This window comes from Pseudophryne corroboree, chromosome 9 (assembly GCF_028390025.1).
Source record: "Pseudophryne corroboree isolate aPseCor3 chromosome 9, aPseCor3.hap2, whole genome shotgun sequence".
Classification (NCBI taxonomy): Eukaryota; Metazoa; Chordata; class Amphibia; order Anura; family Myobatrachidae; genus Pseudophryne; species Pseudophryne corroboree.
This window is the reverse complement of record NC_086452.1, coordinates 344,620,462-344,636,798: the sequence shown is the minus strand read 5'-3', so window position 1 is coordinate 344,636,798 and position 16,337 is coordinate 344,620,462. Positions and strand designations below refer to the sequence as shown.

The 16,337-nt window shown below is 44.8% G+C and overlaps 1 long non-coding RNA gene across 1 annotated transcript in view; it reads left to right on the top strand.

The window, feature by feature from the left end:
• Positions 1–12,265, top strand: part of LOC134958199 (uncharacterized) — a 35,310-nt gene extending 23,045 nt beyond the window's left edge. Inside the window, exons 2-4 of the long non-coding RNA XR_010186903.1 lie at positions 7,706–7,780; positions 7,854–7,937; positions 10,651–12,265. This is a non-coding gene — a long non-coding RNA (uncharacterized LOC134958199). The remainder of the gene's footprint in view (positions 1–7,705; positions 7,781–7,853; positions 7,938–10,650) is intronic.
• Positions 12,266–16,337: the final 4,072 nt, after the last annotated feature.

Sequence of the window (16,337 nt, the reverse complement as noted above, 5' to 3'; positions counted from 1 at the left end):
GCTAGGCATCTGTGGCTAGGCAATGTGTCTCAGTTATCTCCCTGGTGCAATGTGTCTCAGTGCTGTGCCTGGCGCAAAGTGTATAGGAGGTTCTACCTGGTGCAGTGTGTATTAGCTGCACTACTGTGTGGTGTAATGCAAATTGCCACTATTATGTGGCCACGTACCTTCCCCACGAAGTAACTCCCCTTAATTTTTGCTGCGCGCCTTCGGCGCGCACTGTCCATGCTTTGACATATAGGTATGGGAACAACAAGCAGTATGTACATCATTTTGCCCTCCTAACTTAAAAATGTGCCCTCCCTGTGATCAGCACCATGCCCTAAAAAGTGAACACTATCATGTGTAGCTGGCACTGCTGGGGGGCATGTCATGTGTAGCTGGCACTGCTGCGGGGCATGTCATGTGTAGCTGGCACTGCTGCGGGGCATGTCATGTGTAGCTGGCACTGCTGCGGGGCATGTCATGTGTAGCTGGCACTGCTGGGGGGCATGTCATGTCTATCTGGCACTGCACATTATGTGTATCTGGCACTATACTGGAGACATTGTGTGTAAGGAACACTACTGTGGCTATGTGTAAGGCTGCTAATTGTGTGAAAATATGTTTATAGTTTGATGATATGAAGTTATGAGGCCACGCCCACTTTTCCAGAGGCCACACCCACTTTTTCCGGGAAAGGGGGGGGGGGGGGCACTTTTACATTTTCTCGCTCAGGGTGCTAGTAGGCCTGGAGCCGGACCTGCTATACAGTGGTAATATTACTTCTTTCTTTCTGCTTCTGATAACTCTCCCTATACAACCAAGGGTTGGTAATGAAATGCCGCTGTCAGGATGCCGACGGTCAGGATACCGAAAGCGGCATCCCGACAGTTGAAATCCGAGCATGGGGTGTTAAGGAGTCTATTCCTCCCCCGCAGCCTAACACTCCCCCCCTTCCCCCGGGTGGTGCCTAAACCTACCCCCCCACCACCACACCCTAAACCTAATCCCCCATCCCTGAACCCTAACCCTGACTCCCCCTGGTGGTGCCTATCCCTAACCCCCCTCCCCGCACTCTAAACCTAACCCTCCACCCCCTGCATCCTAACCCTAAGTCCCCCGGGGGTTGCCTAAACCTAACTTGCCCATCCCTGATGTAGTACTTACCTGGGCTGCTGTGTTGATGATCGGAATTTTGGCGGTCGTCGTTGGTGTTCTGTCCCCTTTTGGGATCCCGGCTACTGTATTCCATCATGTGATGGGATTCCAGTGCCGTCACCGCCGATTTCCTAAATGGGGTAGAAGCTTAGCAGTGCACATAACATGCTCTGATACTGCTTCTCCCCCATAATGACACATAATACATTTATCCCTGGGACTCAGATAGACAGCTGCTGCTCTGTTATATGTTGATTACAGTGAATAAATGAATGAATGAGCATACCCCAGGAGTCTACCTAAAAGGGGGAATGAGAAATATAGAATTACTGCTGTTAAGTGAGTCTTCCTTAACTGACCCTGATAAAGTCAATGCAGGGTCTGTTCCAGGTTCATCACTTAATGAGAGTACTCTGGAGATCAGATGTATTGAAGTATAGCTCCCAGTTATGTAGTGATAGAATGCTGCTTTCAGTAGTGTGTGGGCTAGATTCACAGAGTACAGTTGGTGAGCGGTTCACATCAACAACTCCTGGGTATATTTTTACTAAAGTTCGATTTTGATTTTCTAGGTATTTTTTATTCGATTTCCATTCAATTTTGATTTGAATGTCAAATCGATTCTAAAACCGAATTTAAGTCAAATCTCACTCAAAATAGAATTTCTGAAAAACATCAATGTTTTCCCATAGTCGACTATAAGATCCCGTCATTTACTAAAATTCAATTTGAAATCGAACTCTAGAGGGAACTCCAAATCGAACTTCAAATCCCCAAATGAATTGAATCATGTTAGGGTGTGTACACACGGTGAGATCCTTGCTATGTTCGATTTTTACTTGCGATTTCCCTTGAACTCCCCGGAGCCCAGATAGCACAGATTTTGACTAACTTTTCTTGAGATATGGACTATGTGTGCTTACGATTTTGGCTTATGTGAGATTTTGGCTTATGTGAGATGTCATTGACATGTGAGATGAACTAGATAGTACACCGATCTAGCAAGGATTGACTTGCCTGCACAGTCTATCTTTTCTTGCGATGCCGACCTGGCGGGGCCGCGCATCGGGATCGCAAGGTGACTTTCACCTTGCGATTTGCACTAACTTTTCTTGCGATTTTGACTATATAGTCAAAATCTCAAGAAAAAATCTCACCGTGTGTACACACCTTTAGACATTCGATTTGTGCTTTTAAACACCATTCTATTTGTAGCAAATTGATTTTGATGACTTTTAAAGTACCCAAAAGCATGTGGAGCAGTGTGGCTGTAGGAATAATGGCTGTCCATGGTTATGGTATGTTGTTCACCTACCTGCAATATGCAAATCACCACTTGACTGTTTCATGAGTTGAATACTGCACATTTTATACAAATGGGCATCATACCTAGTCAATGAATGTGTAATAGATAGCAGCATAGCACAATATCTGACACTTTTGTCGGATGACATAATGAAACTTAAGTGAGTGTTGAATGTTGTTACTGGTTATCCTGGTTCATGCTATAAAGCCTACATCCTCATCAAATCATCACTGTGTGCAAAATTTGAGGTGAGTCAAATGCCAGATGGATGGTTGTTGGGCAAGCTACCTACAGTGCATCCGGAAAATATTCACAGCGCTTCACTTTTTCCACTTTTTTGTTATGTTACATTCTTATTCCAAAATGGAATCAATTCATTTTTTACCTTAAAACTCTACACGCAATACTCCATAATGACAACGTGATAAAAGTTTTTGGGGAGATTTTTGCAAATTTATTTAAAATAAAAAACTAAGAAATCACATGTACATAAGTATTCACAGCCTTTGCCATGAAGCTCAAAATTGAGCTCAGGTGTATCCTGTTTCCACTGATCATCCTTGAGATGTTCCTACAGCTTAATTGGAGTCCACCTGTGGTAAATTCAGTTGATTGGACATGATTTAGAAAGGCACACACCTGTCTATATAAGGTCCTACACTTGACAGTGCATGTCTGAGCACAAACCAAGCATGAAGTTGAAGGAATTGTCTGTAGACCTCCGAAACAGGATTGTCTCGAGGCACAAATCTGGGAAGGGTACAGAAAAATATCTGCTGCCTTGAAGGTCCCAATGAGCACAGTGGCCTCCATCATCCATAAATGGAAGAAGTTAGGAACCACCAGGACTCTTCCTAGAGCTGGCCGGCCGTCTAAACTGAGCGATTGGGGGAGAAGGGCCCTAGTCAGGGAGGTGACCAAGAACCCGATGGTAACTCTGTCAGAGCTACAGCGTTCCTCTATGGAGGGAGGAAAACCTTCCAGAAGGACAACCATGTCTGCAGCAATCCACCAATCAGGCCTGTATGGTAGAGTGGCCAGACGGAAGCATTCCTTAGTAAAAAGCACATGGCAGCCTGTCTGGAGTTTGCCAAAATGCTTCTGAAGGACTCTCAGACCATGAGAAACAAAATTCTCTGGTCTGATGAGACAAAGATGGAACTCTTTGGCGTAAATGCCAGGCGTCATGTTTGAAGGAAACCAGGCACCGCTCATCACCAGGTTAATACCATCCCTACAGTGAAGCATGGTGGTGGCAGCATCATGCTATGGGTATTTTTTTCAGCGGCAGGAACTGGGAGACTAGTCAGGATAGAAGGAAAGATTAATGCAGCAATGTACAGAGACATCCTGGATGAAAACCTGCTCCAGAGTGCTCTTGACCTCAGACTGGGGCGACGGTTCATCTTTCAGCAGGACAACGACCCTAAGCACACAGCCAAGATATCAAAGGAGTGGTTTCAGGACAACTCTGTGAATGTCCTTGAGTGACCCAGCCAGAGCACAGACTGGAATCCGATTGAACATCTCTGGAGAGATCTGAAAATGGCTGTGCACCGATGCTTCCCATCCAACCTGATGGAGCTTGTGAGATGCTGCAAGGAGGAATGGGCAAAACTGCCCAAAGAAAGGTGTGCCAAGCTTGTGGCATCATATTCAAAAAGACTTGAGGCTGTAATTGCTACCAAAGGTGCATCAATAAAGTATTGAGCAAAGGCTGCGAATACTTATGCACGTGATTTCTTAGATTTTTATTTTTTAATAAATTTGCAAAAATCTCAAAATAAACTTTTTTCATGTTGCCATTATGGGGTATTGTGTGTAGAATTTTATGGGGAAAAAATAATTTATTCCATTTTGGAATAAGGCTGTAACATAACAAAATGTTGAAAAAGTGAAGCGCTGTGAATACCATCCGGATGTACTGTATATGCGTAAATGTGTTAATGAAGCAGCTAATAGCACTTGTTTCTATATTGTTCTATTTCTTCTCCTCCCCCCCCCCCCCCCTTCCTCCCAACAGGTGATTTAGGCTATGGCTGTTGCTCCTTGCTTTGACTCCATTGACAAATCATTAAACTCCTGCTGAGCATAAGTATAAAGAGGCACATATAGCCAACCAATCCATGACAGAATGCACCGTTTGGTAAATTAAAAATAAATAATTCAGAAGGCATATTATTATATCATTTGGCAAAAGTGTCCGATATTGTGCTCTGCTGCCGTCTATTGCATAATCATGCATTAAATAAACCACCACTCCCCCAGATTATGCAATAAACAGGGAGCAGGCAGAGGTTTTGTTACCAACAACTGACTATGTGAGCACAAAAATCTTATTGCCAACTATTTCAGGTGTAAGTATTTAAAAAAAAAAAAAAATTTTAATCATCAGTTAGGTTTACATGTATAAAACAGTGTGTAGAGAGAGCTTCCCCTTTAATTAGAATGCATGTGATACATTTGGACCAATAGGAAGCAATGAGGAAGTTCTGTTCAATTTTGCTTTCGCTTTTGCTGTTGATTTTAATGGGGATTTGAGGTTCGATTTTGGAAGAGATTTCATAAATTCAACTCAAAATCCCTTCCAATCATGAATCCACATGGAATTTGAATTGGAAATTGAATGCAAAATCGATTACAAGTAAATGTGGGATTTTTCAAGGGATTTAGAAAATCAAATAGATCCGATTTCAGCTGATTTTGTAGATTCATAAAAATTATCTCAAAAACGAACTTTAGTAAATATTCCCCCAGGGAGCATAAGGAAGATAGTGGAGGTAAATCTGCAGATGCTGCTCTCAGCAGTGTGCCTTGTTACAAGTGCATTGCAGGGACAACCATATCTGCCTGAGGGATGCCTTGCATGTGAGTTTATTTAGCAGTCTGCGATGTGGGACTGTGTCAGAGTATCACTAAAGTCTAGATAAGCTACATCTATGGCCCCCGGAATCTACTTCTTTAGTCACCCAGCCAAAAAAGTCAGGATTCGGTCTCTAGGTTGACAAGACTTAGTTCGACACTGTCTAGGTCAACCACTATGGTTCGACAGTAAGTAGGTCGACATGGTTTCTAGATCAACATGGACTCTAGGGCCTATATTTACTAATATTCGTGTTTGAGTCGGTTTGTGTAGTGTTTAAACTCGTCTTGTATCGGGTGCATTTTCATGCAACTTTTTGAAACTATATACGCCAAGTTACGAAGCAGTCGTCTTTATGGTTTTCGTGTTTTCTGATGTTGATGCCAGTCGTTTTTTTTTGGCACATTTACGGCCGTCATTGTCGTTTACGTACGTGTTTTTGTTGTTTTTGCTTGGTTTTTTCTAAGTTAAACGCGGCAGGGTTTTTTAAAACCGCGGCCGCATTTTCACTTTTAGTTTCGATTTTCATCCCCGTTCGTGATTGGTTGTGTTTCAGATGGTAGGAGTGTCTGTGCGCAACCATATAAATATGCCCCAAACCGTCCGCACCTCGTGGGTTTAGTTAGTGGTGAGGAGGGAGGTTGTGCTGTGGAGGTTGGTGAGTAGTTGGTTTGGTGAGGAGTTTTTTGGGCGATTTCTGAGTGTAGTATTGTGTTTGAAAGTAGTCTTGTCATTCTTGTAGTCTTGTTTTTTGTGGTTTTGTCTCATTTTTGGTCCAAGTATTTTTTATTTATAGTCCCTTGTCAGTGTGTGTGTGTGTGTGTGTGTGTGTGTGTGTGTGTGTGTGTGTGTGTGTGTGTGTGTGTGATTTGTGCAATGGTAGTGGAGGAGTGTGTTGTTTGTCTTTTTATTTTTCTGTGTTAAGTGTTTAGACACACAATTATGTGTGACTCAGAGGTGGGTGAGGTGGAGGGTGTGAGTGAGGGGGAGGAGGTCAGTCAGGTGGAGGAGGTGAGTGTGAGTGAGGTTAGTGAGGTGGAGGAGGTGGGTGAGGTTGCTGCAGCAGCCTCAAGTGACACTGATAGTGACAGTCAGAGTGCTCCGCAGCCACGCACCACTACTAAGACTGGGCGGAATGTCAAGTTTAGTAATGCAGAAAATGTGGCATTGGTGCGTGAGCTGATGAAGTATCAGCGGCAGCTATTTGGGCCTGAGTCCGCCAAGGTGCCAACACGGAAGAAGACGGTGTTGTGGGCGAAAGTTGTTGCTGCTATCAATAGTGAGGGGGTGGTCAAGCGGATGGAGGACACGTGCCGCAGACGGTACTATGACATAAAGCGACGTGTCAAGTCCAAAATGACCAAGGAGGCGAAGTCGGCTCGAAAAACCGGTGGTGGCCAGCCCTATATTGCAAGATATCTGGAGTATGAGGAGCCCATGCGGAGTGTAATACCTCCTGAAGTAGTCTCTGCAACCCATGTCCGGGATTCAGATAGGCCCAGGAAGAATGGTGAGCATGTGTATTTGCATTAACATTCTATGTTTTTTTGTTTGTTTTTTCAAATGTGTGTCATGTCACGTTGCATATTACTCCCATCTTCAAGTGTGTGTCAGCAAATACCTTGTTTTTGGTAATGTTTTCTACAAAAGCCAATGTAACATCTTACTTTATTATATGTCATGTGTTTTTTTTAGGTATATTTTCCATGTGTAGTTTGGACTTGGTGTGTCATTGAATTGTCCAGCAATAATGTATTCCTTTTGCACATTTTTTATTTTTTAATTTGGACTAGGTTTTATATTTAGGTTATCCATGTGCAATGTTGATAAAACAGTGGTTGTAATGTTAGAGACTGGAGTAGTGGAAAGTGTTTTGGAAACCACTTACTTGTGTAATGTCATTATAACTGAATGTAATAATTTTTTTTTAAAAACCCACTATTTGTTTTTTTCAGTTTGAGGCTGTATTTGTAGCCTGACACAACACTGCATTTTTCTTTTTTTCTTTTTTTTTTAGGGGGGGGGGTTGTTTGGCTCATATAGTGGTAATGTGTGTTTGGAGTGCCACATCACAGAGCAATTTCTGTATTGCATATGTAATAATTTTCCTTTTATTACAAAATGAAGATGTGTGTGTTTTGGGTTGTTAGTGTATGTATTTTGACTTGTGTCCTATGTCTGTGTCCTGTACATGTTTTCCTGTGTTGCACTTTCCATAGTGCATACGGCTGTTGGACAATGTTTATTGTTGTATGTAGTGGTTTTTTGGTTTACGGTCCTTATGTTTTAATTCCAAAAAAAACCAAGCATATTTGAAAGAATTAATGTTTAGAAGCATAATGGGTGGATGTATCAACAATAGCATGAATACATGATTTTTTTTTTTTTTTTTACAGTGTTGAAAAAAAGCAGTACTGGTCGTCCTACAGTAACTCCCATGACATCTGATGATGATGACGCTGCGGAAGCAGGTAAAGTGTCCATTGTAGTATAGGGTATGTTTGTAAAGGAATGGCCATAACAAAATTTCACTTTAAATACTAGGTCCATCAAAAGAAGTCTGGAGCAGCAGAAGTCGGACTTCTGTAAAACACCACCAGTGGTGCAGGTAGAAAAAATTTCTTACAGGTACTGTACCAAAAAATGGGTGGGGCCACTTGCCATATGGGGCGTGGCCAATGAAAATGTGGGCGTGATACACATATGGGGGAGGGGCAGATACACATATGAACCCCACAGTGCCAGATACACGTTGCCCCACAGTGCCAGATATACATTGCCCCACAGTGCCAGATACACATTGCCCCACAGTGCCAGATACACGAATGCCCCACAGTGCCAGATACACGAATGCCCCACAGTGCCAGATACACGAATGCCCCCACAGTGCCAGATATACATTGCCCCCACAGTGCCAGATATACATTGCCCCCACAGTGCCAGATATACATTGCCCCCCAATGCCAGATATACATTGCCCACAACAGTGCCAGATATACATTGCCCACAACAGTGCCAGATATACATTGCCCACAACAGTGCCAGATATACATTGCCCCCACAGTGCCAGATATACATTGCCCCCCACAGTGCCAGATATACATTGCCCACAACATTGCCCACAACAGTGCCAGATATACATTGCCCGCCAGAGTGCCATATATGCATTGCCCCCCACAGTGCCAGGTATACATTGCCCGCCACAGTGCCAGATATACATTGCCCCCCACAGTGCCAGGTATACATTGCCCCCCCCCTTCCCTTCCCCTGCTCACCGCTGCTGCTGTCTTGTGTGAGGGGAGGAAAGCGCAGCCTGCGCCTCTCCTTCCCCTCAGTCTCCGGCGGGTGAGTTCAATATTCAGCACGATCCGTGAGCCAATCAAAGCTCCGAGAGCTCTGATTGGCTCATGGGCGGAGCTGATTTGAAAGACGACATTGAGGGGCAGTAGAGGCGCAGGCTGCGCTCTCCTCCCCTCACATCAGCGGTAGCAAGCGGCGGCCCGACGGTGTGGGTACGGCGTACCCACGGCGAAATTCTTAAGGGTACGCCGTACCCACCCGTACCTGTATACTTGCACCGCTGTTCGGCACTCGCCCCATTCCCCAACAGCAAATATTCTGCTCCCGTTCCCTCCAGAACAAGAGCGGTTCTACCGTAAAATAGCTTCAAAAACAGACGGCACCGGGAGACTTTTAATCACGGTGCATAAAGTGCTTATATATATATATATATATATATATATATATATATATACATATACACACGCATTATATATACACGTACACACATTTTAGGATAGTTATATTTAGTGCTGCAGCTGTACTTAAAATCACCATGTCCACTGTACAGCAGCACCAAATATAACTATCCTAATAAGTGTATGTGTGTATATATATATATATATATATATATTATATACACTGCCCCACATATATACACACACACATATATATATAGATATATATATATATATACACACACACACACACTGCACCAGGCCGCTGACACTGTTTTATAGTATATATACATATATTTATATACTAAACTAGTACAGACAGTACACTGTCTGTACTAGTCTAGTATATATACTATTAAAACAGTGTCAGCAGCCTGGGGCAGTGTGTGTGTGTGTGTATATATATATATATATATATATATTTATATATGCACACACATACACTGTTTATAAATTTACACTGAGTGTACCTCACTCAGGCAGTTAGGCTGCTAGCGCTCCAGCTCCCAGCTCAACTACAAACTGTGCTGCGCCTAACGGTAATGGCTCCCCCTGAGTGTGTCTCTGCTACTCGCGCTGGCGCCGCTTCCCAAGCCTCCTCAGACCCGCCGCGCCCAGCCAGCCCTCAGCCGCGGGAGCGTGATGACGTCATGATCACGCTCCCAGCAGGCTGAGAAGGGGAGGCGCCGATGCGGTGGCGCACAGCGGCAGCAGCGGGACCTGGGGAACACATCACAGTCCAGTGAGCGGCGCGGCCCGGCGGAGTGGGTACGGCGTACCTGCGGCAAAATTCTTAAGGGTACGCCGTACCCACCCGTACCCGCCCACTTGCAGGGCTGCACACCACCAAAAAAAACATGGCAGCAAAGAAAGCAAGGTCTGATGTCCAGGGCCAACCACAGCAGGCTACCCCACCACGAAGATTATCGACAGTATGTTTGGTCCCCCCACTCCAAATTTTGGACACCCCTCCAAGACGTGAACCACACTCCCCTCATCTTGATTGTGAGTATCAAACTGAAATAAATGTAATAAATTTCTGATCGTAATAAAACTTTCACTTAAACGCATTAAGTCAAAACACATCAAAATATGATAAACTTACCGAAGTCAATAAAACATGAAATGGAATCCTAGCAAAATGGCCTTGTCCACATCCTGTAAATATATGTATGTCCACTTCAGCCATACAGTAGCACATTGTGTGTAAGATGCTGCAACAGAAACTCATGTGTAATTTTGTGAAATAGTAAGGTTGTTCTACAATTTATCACATGTGTGTTTGACCTAACATTGCCAAATACATATAAAAACATTCCTATGTTTGTTTTTGAAAACTATAAGGTAACACATTATGGATTACAATGAGTTTTTATGGTGGAGTATGTCTGATCTACAATAAAAATAATGTGTTTGCTTTCACAATGAAGTAACCAGACACATTAGCCACAAACAGGCATATGTATGTATTTACGTTATGAGTGATGATGTTGCTAGGCAGGATATCTGAAAGCAACAGTCAATGACATGTGTTCCATGTTTAGTGATTTGTTATAATTTATCAAACATATGGATAACTAACGGATATTTTTTTACAATTACAGCTTCTAGTCCTGGTAACAGCATCCCTCCGCAACAACAGCAACACAGTGACATGGATGAGACAATCATGTTAGAAATGCAGCCATTAAGCCAAGGAATGAGCCCCCCAGCACCTGTGAGTACACCACCACAGCAAAGCACTCCACCACCATAACACAGCCCAACAACACCAGTAACACAAGGCCCTGATCACGTGTTTTGGAACATTTGGGCTAGACAGCAGGCCACTAATGAAGATTGCCTGCGTAGGCAGACATAAATGTTTGCAAGCCTACCATGTCACCTCAGAAGATTAAACAGAAATATGAGTAGACAAAATGAACAAACCACGAGAATTGCCAATACCATGGAAATCATGCATGCAGACATTACACAGGTCATGGCCAACTTACAGCGCATAATGGAAGAACAGCACAGACTAATGGAAGAACAGCACAGACAACAGCAAAGCTATATGAACATTTTTCAAAACAATCAAAAGATAAATGAAAATGTATTCCGAATTGTAGACAATCAAAATGCTGCTACACGTGAACTCAATGCTACCCTCACTAACCTCAATGAAACACTCAGATCCATGCACCAACAGCAAACAAGCAGCAGTTCTGGTACGACTACTCCAAATATCATGCCAGTGTCATCACCACCAAGACGCTCCACCAGAGCACGCCAACATGACAGTGCTAAAGGCAAAGGGCAGGACAAGCAGCCACCCAAAAAAAATTAACTAATAAACCTCACATTTTATATTTCAGAGAACTAAATCAAAATACTTAGTAAGTGTATGTTTGTCAAAATAGATATAACACTTAGCTCCTTGACAATTTGTACAACATCATTAATTATAAGTGGTACAAACAACAACAGGAAATTAGTACGCACATTTATTCTTTACCATCTTTGAATTTTTTTGGAGGAGGGAAATGTTTGAGCTGCACATAGATGTTAGCAGGAAGTAACCAGACCACTTGATTTTTTTTCTAATCATTACTCTTTCTAGATTCCAATCAATCTCAGATCTTGCAGACACAATAATTGGCAGCCAGCCAGAATGTCTTTAGCAGGAAGTAAACAGAACACTTGATTTTTTTCTAATCATTACTCTTTCTAGATTCCAATCAATCTCAGATCCTGCAGACACAATAATTGGCAGCCAGCCAGCCAGAATGTCTTTAGCAGGAAGTAAACAGACCACTTGATGTTTTTCTAATCATTACTCTTTCTAGATTCCAATCAATCTCAGATCCTGCAGACACAATAATTGGCAGCCAGGCATAATCATCCATGACCAATGCAACTTACAATGTGAATTAAAACTAGTTTACATTTCTTCTGTAGATGACTTTACAAGAAAAACACAATAGAGTTGTGTAAAAGTGTCCTAATATGTTTTTAATTTTAAAATTTTTAAAACCAAAATGAATGACATTATTGTTGTGGCATGTTTGTGTGTGTAAAAAATGAGTAATCATATTTAAAAACCTGAGGCACAACCCACAAAATGAAAATTATTTTAACTTTTAACACTAATGTGTGTAATAATGGATATATGTCGAAAAATGTGTATTGACTTTTAAAACTCCAAATTTACTCCAGCAAACATAAGGCAATAAATTATTTTTGGATGAGACAAGTTTGTGTCCCTTTTATAGGCATGATAAGTCAGGTGTGAATGATTTGTAAGTGTCAACAAATGTAAACACGGCTGAAAAAAGTAGGTCTATTTTTTTGCCGCTTTTTTTAACGAATCGCAAAAAAATACGACCGCAATTGAGCACTCAGATACTAACACCCAAATACGAATGAATAGTGAATACCCGTGTTGTATGAAATAACAGCCGCGTTTGACCGATGGTCTATTCATTCGTATTTCTGAACTTTGTCATTCAAACCATTACGAATAGTCCAAACACTGCCAAGATTGGTGCTTAGTGAATTCCCGTGTTGGGACTTAGAAAAAAAACACAAATCAGACAAACACGATTTTTTAGTAAATATTGGCCTAGGTCGACATGTTCTAGGTCGACATGACAAAAGGTCAACATGAGTTTTTCACTTTTTAAAAAATTTTTGAACTTTTTCATACTTTACGATCCACGTGGGCTACAATTGGGAACTGTAACCTGTGCCGAGCCCAGCAGTAGCGGAGCGAGGCACCTTGCCTAAAGTTCGCTCGCCATGCGAGGGTACACGGTGCACTAATTGGGGTTCCCGGTCACTCTACCAAGAAAACAACACCTTCCCACGGAATGAGCCAAAATTCACATTATGTCACACAGAATGAGCCAAAATTCACAATATGCCACACAGTATGATCCAAAATCCACATTATGTCACACGGTATGAGCCGACATTTACATTATGCCACACAGTATGATCCAAAATTCAGGGACAGGGAGAGTGACAGAGAGAGGGACAGAGAAAGTAACAGCAGTGACAGAGAGAGTGACAGAGGGACAGGGAGAGTGACAGAGGGACAGAGAGAGTGACAGCAGTGACAGCGGGACAGGGAGAGTGACAGAGGGACAGAGAGAGAGACAGGAAGAGTTACAGGAGGGACAGAGAGAGTGACAGGAGGGACAGAGAAAGTGACAGGGAGAGTGACAGAGGTTCAGAGAGAGTGACAGCAGTGACAGAAAGTGACAGAGAAAGTGACAGGACAGAGAGAGCGACAGCTGTGACAGAGAATGACCGCAGTGACAGGGAGAGTGACAGCAGTGACAGAGAGAGTGACAGAGGGACAGGGAGAGTGACAGAGAGAGTGACAGCAGTGACAGAGATAGTGACAGAGGGACAGGGAGAGTGACAGAGGGACAGGGAGAGTGACAGAGGGACAGGGAGAGTGACAGCAGTGATAGCGGGACAGGGAGAGTGACAGAGGGACAGGGAGAGAGACAGGACGGACAAAGAGAGTTACAGGAGGGACAGAGAGAGTGACAGGAGGGACAGAGAAAGTTACAGGGAGAGTGACAGAGGTACAGAGAGAGTGACAGCAGTGACAGAAAGTGACAGCAGTGACAGAGAAAGTGACAGAAGGACAGAGAGAGCGACAGCTGTGACAGAGAATGACCGAGGTGACAGTGAGAGTGACAGTAGTGACAGAGAGAGTGATAACAGTGACAGAGAAAGTGACAGCAGTGACAGAGAAAGTGACAGCAGTGACTGGGAGAGTGACTGAAGGACAGAGAAAGTGACAGCAGTGACAGGGAGAGTGACAGAAGGACAAAGAGTGTGACAGCAGTGACAGAGAGTGACAGTAGTGACAGAGAAAGTGACAGCAGTGACAGAGAGTGACAGAAAGCATGACAGAGGGACATAGGGAAGCAGGGTAACATTACCTAATGAGCAGTGGCGGTAGGGAGGGGGCTGTGGTTGGCGGCGGTGCAGGGGCTGTAGTTGGCAGCGGTGAGGAGGCCATGGGTGGCGGCAGTGCGGAGAAGGCCATGGGTGGCGGCGTTGCAGAGGAGACCATGTGCGGAGGCAGTGTGAAGAGGAGGCCTTGGATGTGGCTCTGGTGAGGTCCCTATGACCGCCATCATTTTATGGGAGGGCACAGTATTATTGGCTACTCCCCATCACAGTGGCATGCGGCATCTCTCCCCCTCCCCATGTCAGAAGCAAAGGCATTTCTCTATTCTCTGCCCTACCCCCACCAGTGCTACAGCAGAACACAGCACCCCTCCCCCCTCCCCTCCGTGCACAAACAGTAGCACCCTCGTACACTCTGCTGCTGGCTTCTTCCCACCTCCAGAGCAGCGCAGCGTTCAGGCCCCACCGCCACTCCCTCCCTCTCTTCATCCCACCCAGTAGTGGCCAGTATTACACATGACCAGCAGACGAGCGCCTGCTCCGGTGCCCATCACTCCCTTGGCTGACAGGGTTGAAGGTAGCCAGCCGAGAATGGAAAGCAGCAGCGCTGCCCAGGCGGCGCCTGCACACATACCCGCGGCCGGCCGCCAGGACTCCGCCCCCCGCAGCTGCCAGCCCAGAACTCTCTCCCTCTCCATCCCCGCTGCACCCTACTACCACCCACGCTCGCATGTTAGTAAATATCCCTCTAAATCTGGGGGGAGGAGCTGAGAGTAGTGGGGAAAACGGCTCCTTCCCCCCTCACGTCACTCATCACAGCAGCAGCAGCATCAATACACTAATAGGCTGAGCCGCTGGGGGGAGCAGGCGCTTGAGAGGAGAAGGGAGAGCGGGTCCTCCTCACACTCTGGCCGTGAGTTCGGGACTTACTGTAAATGTACAGACTGGGGCACTGTGTGGCGGCGGGGGCAGTGCTGGTGACGGCATACAATGAGTCAGTTTGACTCATTGTAATGCTGGCGTTTTTGGGCCCCTTCACTGCTGCGGTCTGTGGGCCTATTTTCAGTGGGGGTCCTGGAGCTGCAGCTCCATCCGCCCCATTGTTAATCCGGCCCTGGTCCCGTGAGGTCTAAATCCGGCTCTGGTCAGGGAGGCACTTAAAGTACTATTATTATTATTTTTAATATTTTGTTCTAAGTGTGCAGGACCACGCCTCCCATGATTAGGCCATGCCCCCATAAAAGTACCTGGGCTCGGCTAGACTCTTGACTGCCCTGTATAGTGATCATTGTATATCATCAGGTGTGTGATAACAGTGTGACCTACTGTATGTATAGTGATCAGTGTGTATCAGGTTTGTGATATCAGTGTGACCTATGTATAGTGATCAGTGTGTATCATCAGGTATGTAATAACATTATGACCTACTATATGTATAGTAATTAGTGTGTATCATCAGGTGTGTGATAACAGTGTGACCCAGTGGCGGAACTGTGGGAGGCAGTGAAGTCGGCTGCCGCCGGGCTCCTGACCTCAAGGAGGCACATCTCCTCCGCTGTCTCCCGTTGCCTGACGATCGCTCGCTGCTACTTTTATTTTTGTTCTTGCTGACGGAGGGGCTGTGTCAGTGACACGGAAGCTGCCTCCTGAATATACAGAGAGCTGGCACTGGCTGCAGCTAGGGGGAGCCTCAGAGCGCAGCTCCTTCCGGGCCCTTCCAGTTAAGCAAGCCAGCCGAGTGAAGCTCTCTGATCCTCCATCAGTCTGATGATAGCCAAAGGTAGGCACTGGCCTCAAGCTGCACTGTGGGGGAGTGTGGGGAAGGTGTAGTTGTGTGTGTGTGTGTGTAAGTGAGAGGTATGTGGGTGTGTGGTGTATGTGGGTGTAAGTGAGAGGTGTGTGTGTGTGTGTGTGTGTGTGTGTGTGTGTGTGTGGTGTGTATGTGTGTGTAAGTGAGAGGCATGTGTGTGTAAGTGAGAGGTGTGTGTGTGTGTGTGTGTGTGTGTGTGTGTGTGTAAGTGAGAGCCATGTGTGTGAGAGGCATGTGTGTGTGAGAGGAGTGTGTGTGAGAGAGGACTGTGTGTGTGTGTATAAGTGAGAGGTATGTGTGTGAGGTGTGTGTGTGAGAGGCATGTGTGTGTGTGTGAGAGGCATGTGTGTGTGTTTAAGTGAAAGCAGCGTGTGCGTGTTTGTTTTTAAGTGAAGGAGGCATCTGTGTGTGTGTGTGTGTGTGTGTTTGTGAGAGTGAGTGAAAGAGGCATGTGTAAGTGAGAGGCATGTGTGTGTTTTTAAGTGAAAGAGGCATGTGTGTGTTTAAGTGCAAGGCGTTTGTGTGTTAAAGTGAAAGCGGCGTGTGTATGTTTAAGTGAAATAGGCGTGT